The 8,183-nt window shown below is 51.9% G+C and overlaps 1 long non-coding RNA gene across 1 annotated transcript; it reads right to left on the bottom strand.

Annotated features, from left to right (window-relative positions):
- Positions 1 to 2,703: 2,703 nt before the first annotated feature.
- LOC129666806 (uncharacterized) lies at positions 2,704 to 5,125 on the bottom strand. Its single transcript, XR_008718655.1, has 3 exons — positions 5,019 to 5,125; positions 3,853 to 3,909; positions 2,704 to 2,972 (listed from the first exon to the last, which is right to left on the bottom strand). It is a non-coding gene; the product is annotated as an uncharacterized LOC129666806 (long non-coding RNA).
- Positions 5,126 to 8,183: the final 3,058 nt, after the last annotated feature.

Genomic DNA, 8,183 nt, shown 5'->3' with positions numbered 1-8,183 from the left:
CACTTCTTAAAGACCTCCAAATGCCACATGGGATTAAAGTTTCCATTTCCTCACACAACTGACAGGTGTCTTAGTTTTCTATTGCTGTGTAGGGACACCAGGTCAATCTATGTCTCTCTTCTGTTCTCCAAGCTGCAGCTTCTAATTGCTCCAGATGACTCTGGACATATGCCTTAAAAGTATCACACTTGTATCATGGCAGAGAGGGTTCTCTCTGTACACCTTGTGAGTCCTGGGACTGAACCTGGCTCATCAGGTTTGGTAGCAGACATCTTTACTTGCTGAGCCATCTCACTGGCCTTTCCTCAATTACCTTTCCCTTGATACCACATAAACTCACCCAGAAGGTTCTGGGAGGAACCTAAGCTAGGCAGAAAACTGGAACAATAGACATCCTTCCCGGTCGCTTTCTCCTCTTCTCAGATTTGTGGTAGATAGCCACAGAACTGACTAAAAATTCTTCTCAGGGACTGTGACCTTCTAGAGACAGATTCTTTTTATGGTACTGGGAACTGAACCCAGGGTCTTGATTTGAGCATGCTGAACCAAAGGTCAGGTTTCGGTTTGGTTGTTTTCAATACGGTCTTACAGTATAGCTTAGACTAGCCTAGAACCGGCAATCTTTCTGGCTCTGCCTTCTAAGGGCTGATATGACAGGCTGCATCAGGGTCAGTGTTTTGCTTTGATTTTTTTTTTTTTTCGAGACAGGGTTTCTCTGTGTAGCCTTGGCTGTCCTGGACTTGCTTTGTAGACCAGGCTTGCCTTGAACTCACAAAGACCCACCTGCCTGCCTCTGCCTCCCTGAGTGCTGGGATTACAGGCGTGCGCCACTGCACTGGGCTTCAGGGTCAGTGTTGATCAGAACACCCATCTCTCCTTCCCAGAGGTAATCTAAAATCTCTGCAGGTTCAGGTAGCTCTCTGGCCTAGTCCCCAGCTTCGCCCTGCCCTTTGGAGAAGTTGAAAGCTACTCCCAAGTAGGCTCTGGGGGGTTCTTCCCCTTCCCACCTTGAGGCTTCTGCTCACAGCTTGCCACTGTTTGACATGGCTGGGCCCAGGCCTCTAGCCCTTTGTAAGATGAGTTTGGCTATACCATCCCTTTGGTTACTTCCAAGTCCTCCCCCTACCAGAAGATAGCCTATGACTTTTGTCAGGCCTCAAAAGGCATGGTCAGGGCTTGGTCTAGCATCCCAGACTTGCTGCTCTCCTCAGTTCCTTGGGTCCTGACAGAGAGGCAGAGGTAGACATCATCACTGCACTTGTTCTGTGGCACCTGGGGCTGTGTGATGGTGTCCAGATGAGGGGCAGCTATTGTGGCAGCCCAGCTCTGGTGTGTATCCATTTGAGCTTCTGAGCACATGAGGTCTTGACAGTACCTCCCTGATATAGGCATTCAACTACTCTTCCAGCACAGGAGCTGACTGAAACTGGAAACCTCCAAACTTATTATTTAGGGGGTCAATGCCTGCAGGTGAAGCCTAGAGATGAAGGAGGAAGCTGATTGGGCCATGAGGGTAAAGATAGGAGGTCTGGACAGCTGGAAAGGAAGGCCAGATAGGGGAGAAAGGAAGGAGGGTGAGAGCCAATGAAAGGTAAAGAAAGACAGGAGCAGAGAGAGAAGGGATGACAGAACCATGACATGAGTGTCAGAGTGGAAGCCTCGGGGGTGGGCAGGATCTCCTCTCTGTCTTACCTAGGCAGTGGGCCCCTTCTGGAGTCTCTGTACATCCTTAGGTTTGGGGTCCAGCTGTGGTAAAGGCATATGTGGCCTGGTGAGGCTATCTACTGGGTCTGGCCATGGATGACAGCCCAAATGGTTTCCTCCTTCGCCTCTGGGCCTCTGTGGCCACTGGCACCAACCAAGTAAGTTTGGAGGTTTCAAGAAGTGCACTCAGGCCTGTGACAAAAGAAAAGCTGAGCACCCGTAGCATGGTAGCACTTCCAAGTCCCTAAAAATGCAGAGCTTAGCTTCCACTACCAGGAAGTGACTGTGCAGGGGTTCAGAAGTGATGCTTTAGCAGCAGCTAGGGTTCCTCAGGGGTTAGTTTGAGGCTTGGTTTTAGGTTCTGCCCTTCAAGAGCCTAGAGAGGCACCGGCTGCCTCTGGTGACCTCATACAAGATATTGAGGAAGGTTGGACAGTCGGACAGATGGTAGGGAGAACCACAGATGGAGGAGATCAGAATCAACTGAGAGGAGAGGCTGCTAGAGAGATCCTGGTCTAGGCTGATACCTGCATTTTCACTTACATCAGAGATCTCAGCCCAGGGCAGAGGCAGAGATGCATTTCTTTCCATAAGTGGGAGCATTGGACATCTGGACAGCCTTCTGCCAGCACCAAACCTAGGCATTCTGCTGGTTTTCTGATCCTTTCTGTCAGCCAGTGGGATTTGGGGAGGAGAGTGGGCTGTGAAAATGACCCACAAACTAGGAATTGGGCTGCGCACATTCCCAGGGGCATCAGCAGCAGGTGAGATACAAAGCTCTTTGCTTTCAAAAAGAAACATGTTCTCTGTGTTCTCCTCCCCTAGGGAGTGCCACTCGGCAGAAGGTTCTAATGTGAACAGAAAGGCACAAGCTGGTGGTGAATGGCCACGCCACCCCCAGTGCAGGCAGGGTTACCTGGTTGCTCACCGCTGTCTCCCAGCACTATGACCATACCTGTCATGCCAGGAATATTCCACAGGGATGTGGTAAAGCAGAGCTGCAGCCGTAGATTGCCTTGGTCTTTTAAGAACACATCGGATCCACAAGGAGGGAGGTCTGACAGCTGACTTGGGTTGGCATTCTCATAAAATGATGCTGGTGCTCGGAGGTGGGTGGGAAGGTAGCAGGTTGCCCATGTTGCACCCAGGCAGAAGACCATAGTACAGCCAATGAATAAAAGCCCTCCTTGGCATGACGAAGTTGCCAGATGGCATGAAGATGATTAACAGGTGTGAGGGCCACCATGGAGGCTGAGGCATCATGGAACCTGAGGGATAGGTTCCCCATGCCCAGGTGTGAAGTTGAGCTAGGTCCACATCGTGGACAGAGGATCACAGAAGCTCTTTGTTAACTGCCCAGCCAGCCCACTGAGCCCTGGCTTCAGACTAAACCGCCTGCCGCCCTCCCTGCTCCTGCCCTGGCCCTACCTCCAATCTCTTCTTGGCAGTCACAGGTTATAATGAGGACTGAGGGGAGATTATGCCCTTCCTATGCTTGAAACACAGCAAAGATGCCCCAGTCACATTCACTGTAAAACAGAACGTCCTTACTATGGTGTACTGGGTCCTCTGGGTGTGTCTTTGTCCCTTTCTTTGACACACTATAAAACATGGCCACAAGCTCCCCTGCCTCGGGCCTTTGTTTACCGCCTCACCTGCAGCTTTCCCTCCAGTTATCTGAATGTCCACCACATAGCCGTTCCAGTTATGTTCTGAGCCATGAGTTTTCTGGCATTTAATATAAAAACACAGCCCTCACCCCATCGTCCCAGCCCCTTCCCTGGCTCTCTATTTTCTTAGCACCCTAAGAGTAACATAACTATAGTCAGACACCACATAACATTTCACTCAATAACAGACTGCATGTACCACAGAGATTCCTAAGATTGTCTCCTAGTGTCGTTTGCAGATATGTCTTAGTTTGTGTAAGGACACTATGATGGCACAATGAAATTTCCTGAGATATTTCTCAGAATAAACCGTGTTGATTGTATATCATTTATTTCTCCATTCTGTTTCATGCCTACTTGGGAGGAAAATGGACTTATTGTCTCATTTCTTGCTGTAGATCCTATGCACAGACAGCAGATCCTTGCACACAGTAGGTATTCAGCATGTTATCTACCAAACCTGTAGATGAACACTTACCACCTGGAAGTTATGTGACATTGGGAAGGGCATCATTGGATGTTAGTGACCGGATTCCTGAAATGGAGAGGATATATGGAGATTTGAAATCGCCTCCCCTCCCCCAAATATGCATAGAATACAAGTAAAACCTGCCTCACTCCAGCAAAGCAAATAAAAAACACCCTGCTGACTTCTGAGCCCAGTCTTGCAGACTTTAGCCTGAAGTTATCAGCCTAGGGCTGTTTGAACTTGACTTCTGAATCTCAGTGACACCTACTTATCTTGGTTGGTTGGGTCCATGTCCTTCTCCTCTTGTGTCTGTCTAAGTGTCCCCTGGCTAACCCCATCCCCGGGGGCCTTGTCCTTTGTGTCCTGTCCCCTCACCCCCAGACTTCTCTGTGTTCCTGCTTAAGTCTCCAGCCTTTCAATTTCTCTGGAACTTCTCTCTCAGTGAGCCCTGAAGCAGCTGTTGAAATAGCCATAGGTAACCCTGAGGCTGGCTGGTCAGCCTGCTCCAGGAATCCAGCCACACCTAGTGGGAAGCACCCATAAAACTCTTCCTAATTCAGCAGGGGCCACCACTCTGTTGTCCCTAGGCAGGACTCACCTAGTAGGAGGTGGAGTCCGAGGCTGGGGAGCCAGGAAAGCTTCCTGTGGGCAGCTCTACACCTGTCCATCCCTTGTATGGAGGTGATTTGTACTTGCCTGCCTATGCCACCTCCCACCACGCAGAACCCTGCCAGCAGAGTCTTGGGGAGCAAGCCAGAGGCTAGACTCATGCAGTTTTAAATGTGAGTCTTGACTTTATCACTTGCTAAATCCACACTGAGTTGTGAACACCACATGCCAGATCCCGTGGTGGGCAGATAGGAACACAACCTCTCTTGACCTTTCTAGTTAGGAGCTCCACTAGGCCAGAGAGGCCCCTAGAACAAATAAGTACGCCTCTTTTCTTGGGCACAAGCCACAACCTCTACCTCATTCCTTTAGACCCTCCTGGACCTGTGAAGAGTACTCACAGGTAGGTGAGTCCTGTAGCTTGAATGAACCTCAAGCCTCTCTAACCCACCACCCCGTGCAAGAGGCTCTCAGTTCATAGAGAAGCCACAGGCTGAATCATGGTCACAGATGGAAGGCCTAGTTTAACATCATTCTCTCACCATCGATTACCACTAAATACTTACTGAATGTATATCAGGTACCAATCTAGCAGTGGAGGGCACACCAAGGAGCAACCAGAAAAGCCACCTACAAAACAAATAAACAGGAAAATTACTTTCCCTTGAAAGTGGGAAAGTGTTCCAGGCAGAGGGAGCAGCATGGACAGTAAGAAGGGCGCTGTAATGAGGCCAGAGAGCCTGTATGAAGGTACCATCAGCCAGTAGAAACACTGAAGCGTCAGGCTGGGGGGGGAAGAGGCCTGGAGAGGTGACTCAGCAGTTCAGAACATGTGATGGTATTGCAGAAGACCAGGATTTGGTTTCTAGCACCCACAACCATCTGTAACTCTGGTTAAAGGAAGGATTCAGCACCCTCTTTTAACCAGGCATGCTCATAGTGCACAGACATGCATGCCGGCAAAACGCCTGTAATATAAAATTTTTAAATTTTGTATTTATTTTTATGTGTATGAGGTTTTGCCTGTGTGTGTGTGTGTGTGTGTGTGTGTGTGTGTGTGTGCCACATGCATGCTTGCCTGGTACTTGAAAAGGCCAGAAGACGGTGTTTGAACCCTTGAAACTGGAGTTAGAGATGGTGTTCTTGGAACTGGATACTCCCTACCCCCTCTCCTCCAATCCTCTGGACGACCACTCTGGGCCATCTCTCCAGTCCCCTCCCCCACTGAATTTTTTTTTTAATTACAAAAATAAAATTTAAGATTCAGGGAAGAAAGCCAGCCTCAGCCCTTCACAGGCACACATTTTCCTCTCTGTGTGCCTCTTGTATACATGGCCTTGTGAGTGATTGCACAGAGGAGGGAGGTAAGTTAGGAAGTGCCAGTGGGTGGGGGTGAAGAGGTCAGCCTATGATTTGGTCTATCGCCAGACTTGATGGTGCCCTCAGTAGGGCTTCTGGTTCTCATGGCTGCCTCAGGACTTGTTGCCATAGTTCCCAGGTCAGGTCATTGAAGACCAAAACTAAGAAGCTCTATATTTCAAAGTTGGGTGGATTGGACCTCATCCTTTAAGTTTGATTCTTGGCAGAGGTGTGCTCTTCAAGTGACAATAAGGAGGTCCTTATTGTGTCGTGGGACCAGAGGAAACTCAGAAATGCCAAGCACGGCTGTAAATGCTGATTCCCAGTAAAGGGAACAGCCTGAACAAGGGCTCTGGATATTTACTTGATAAGGAAATCTGTTTTGTTGTTTCTTTTTTTGTGTGAGAGAGGGTCTCAAGAATCTCAGCCTGGCCTTGAACCCCTGCCTTTATCTCTTTCCTAAGTTCTGGGATTCCAAGTCAGCCCCCTTATGTTCAGCTTGGAATGTGTTTTTAAAGCGTCTTTCCATTCCACAGGCAGGCTTAGGGTGACTTTCAGGACAAGGACCAGGAGCACAACAATGGACATCACACACTCCCTCCTGGGCCTCACCAGGTTGCAGGGAAAGCTGTGAGCAAACATGACCACCCTCCTCCTAACCTAGCTGGTATACCATCATGGGCAAAGGTAGCTCCTTTCCACAGAGCAAATAGTGCCTGGGGACGAAGAGAAGGTGCAGGGAGTGGGATCTGGGTAATCTTGGCTTGGAAAATCTGGATGGGTGCTTGAATGGGTGTACAGATTCATAAATGAATGGGCGAATGGAGTGGGAGGCTGCGTGGGCAGGAAAAGGCCTGGAAAAGGGCTGGCTAGCCACACTCTCAATCTGAGTCCAAGTGCGGCACTTCCGTGCTCCAGGGTCTGCCTTTAGCGCGGTGGCGGGCCCGCCCACCCCCGAGGTCCAGCCTCAGAGTCCCAGGCTTCTTTGTCTCATCTTACTCTCCGGCTATCTTTAGGCACGACCCCCTTCTCGACCCCCTTCTCGCTGCTGGCCTCCACTATACCCTAGGCTCCCTCAGTGTCCCCCCACCCCCCGCGCCGCAACCCCTGAACCTCTAGGTCTGTGGGGTCGGTAAGTGCCAGGATCTCTGAGGTGGATCTCTGGTGCAATGAAGGGAGGTGCGTCACGAAAGCCGCTCTCTACCTACCTGTCTACACCTACACCCACACACTCACGTCATTATGCGTCCCAACCCCAGCACACTGCTTGTTCGCACCTTAAACAGCTCTTCTGCCTCGGTGGGATCCTCTAGGGCCAGGCTTCAGACCCTACACGATCACAGGCAGCCTCAGATCCCTGCGTGTGGCCAGCGCACGCACAGGCGCAATGTCCTTACTTTTTCAATCCCATGGCCCCACACAGCAGCCAGCCCAGTCACAAACAAGCCCACACGAATACACAACGCCCTCGGAACACAGCCCACGCAGGCAGCCCCGCCCACGCAGTCACACTACCACCTATAAACAATCGCACACAAACGCCACCCCCACGCAAGCGCTGCATCACTCAGTCCCCGCTGAGACCTACCGGCATGTTCAGAGGCTGGTTTCTCGTTAATCCCACCCCCCATCACCAGCCCGTGACATTCACACGTAGGGCAGAACAGAAATTTATAGCCACACTGATACACGGTCCTGAACGCACAGCCAAGGGCTCACCCGTGGGCTCGTAAGTCACTGGAAAAAAAATATTAAAACGTTCCCTCCCTTTTAGCTTTGGCACGCGCGCGCGCACGCACGGCACCCCCTTTCCTCCCCGCCTCCACCCCGTCTTTAGGCGCCTAGGAACCTCACAGCCGTGACCTGGCCATAGCGGTGAGAGCTGCGGGAGCGTCTCTGTGGCGCCCCCTCCTCCCGCTCGCGCCCAGCTTACCACTCCTCCTCCCTGCCCCCTCCCTCCCCTCCCCTCCTCCGCGTCTGGGGCGCGGGCTGCGCACAGCCAAGCCCCCTTGTCGCGTGCCCCTCCCCGCGCGCGCCCTGCGCCCGCATCGTGTTAGCCTAGTGGATGTGGCCACAAGGCCGTCTCTAATTACCTCCTGTCCCCCGGCAGCCAGTGAATAATGGCTACTGAGGGCACTCGCAGGCGCTGCTGAGCAGGAAGCGAGGGGCTGGAGAGGCGCGGCGCGCACGGGAGCGCGAAAGAGAGGAGCGAGCCCAGCGCTGCCGCTTGCGGCGCACAGAGAAAGGAATCGTGTGCGCGGGCCGAGGAGGTACTTAGTGGCCGTCTTGTGGCCGCTTCCGCTGGACCGGGGGGAATTGGCGGGGGGGCGCGCGCGGGGAGGGGCACGCGACAAGGGGGCTTGGCTGTGCGC

The sequence above is a fragment of the Psammomys obesus genome, unplaced genomic scaffold (assembly GCF_907164565.1).
Source record: "Psammomys obesus unplaced genomic scaffold, mPsaObe1.curated_primary_1811, whole genome shotgun sequence".
Taxonomy (NCBI): domain Eukaryota; kingdom Metazoa; phylum Chordata; class Mammalia; order Rodentia; family Muridae; genus Psammomys; species Psammomys obesus.
The sequence above is the reverse complement of the archived record's forward strand: the minus strand, read 5'-3'. Positions and strand labels throughout refer to the sequence as shown.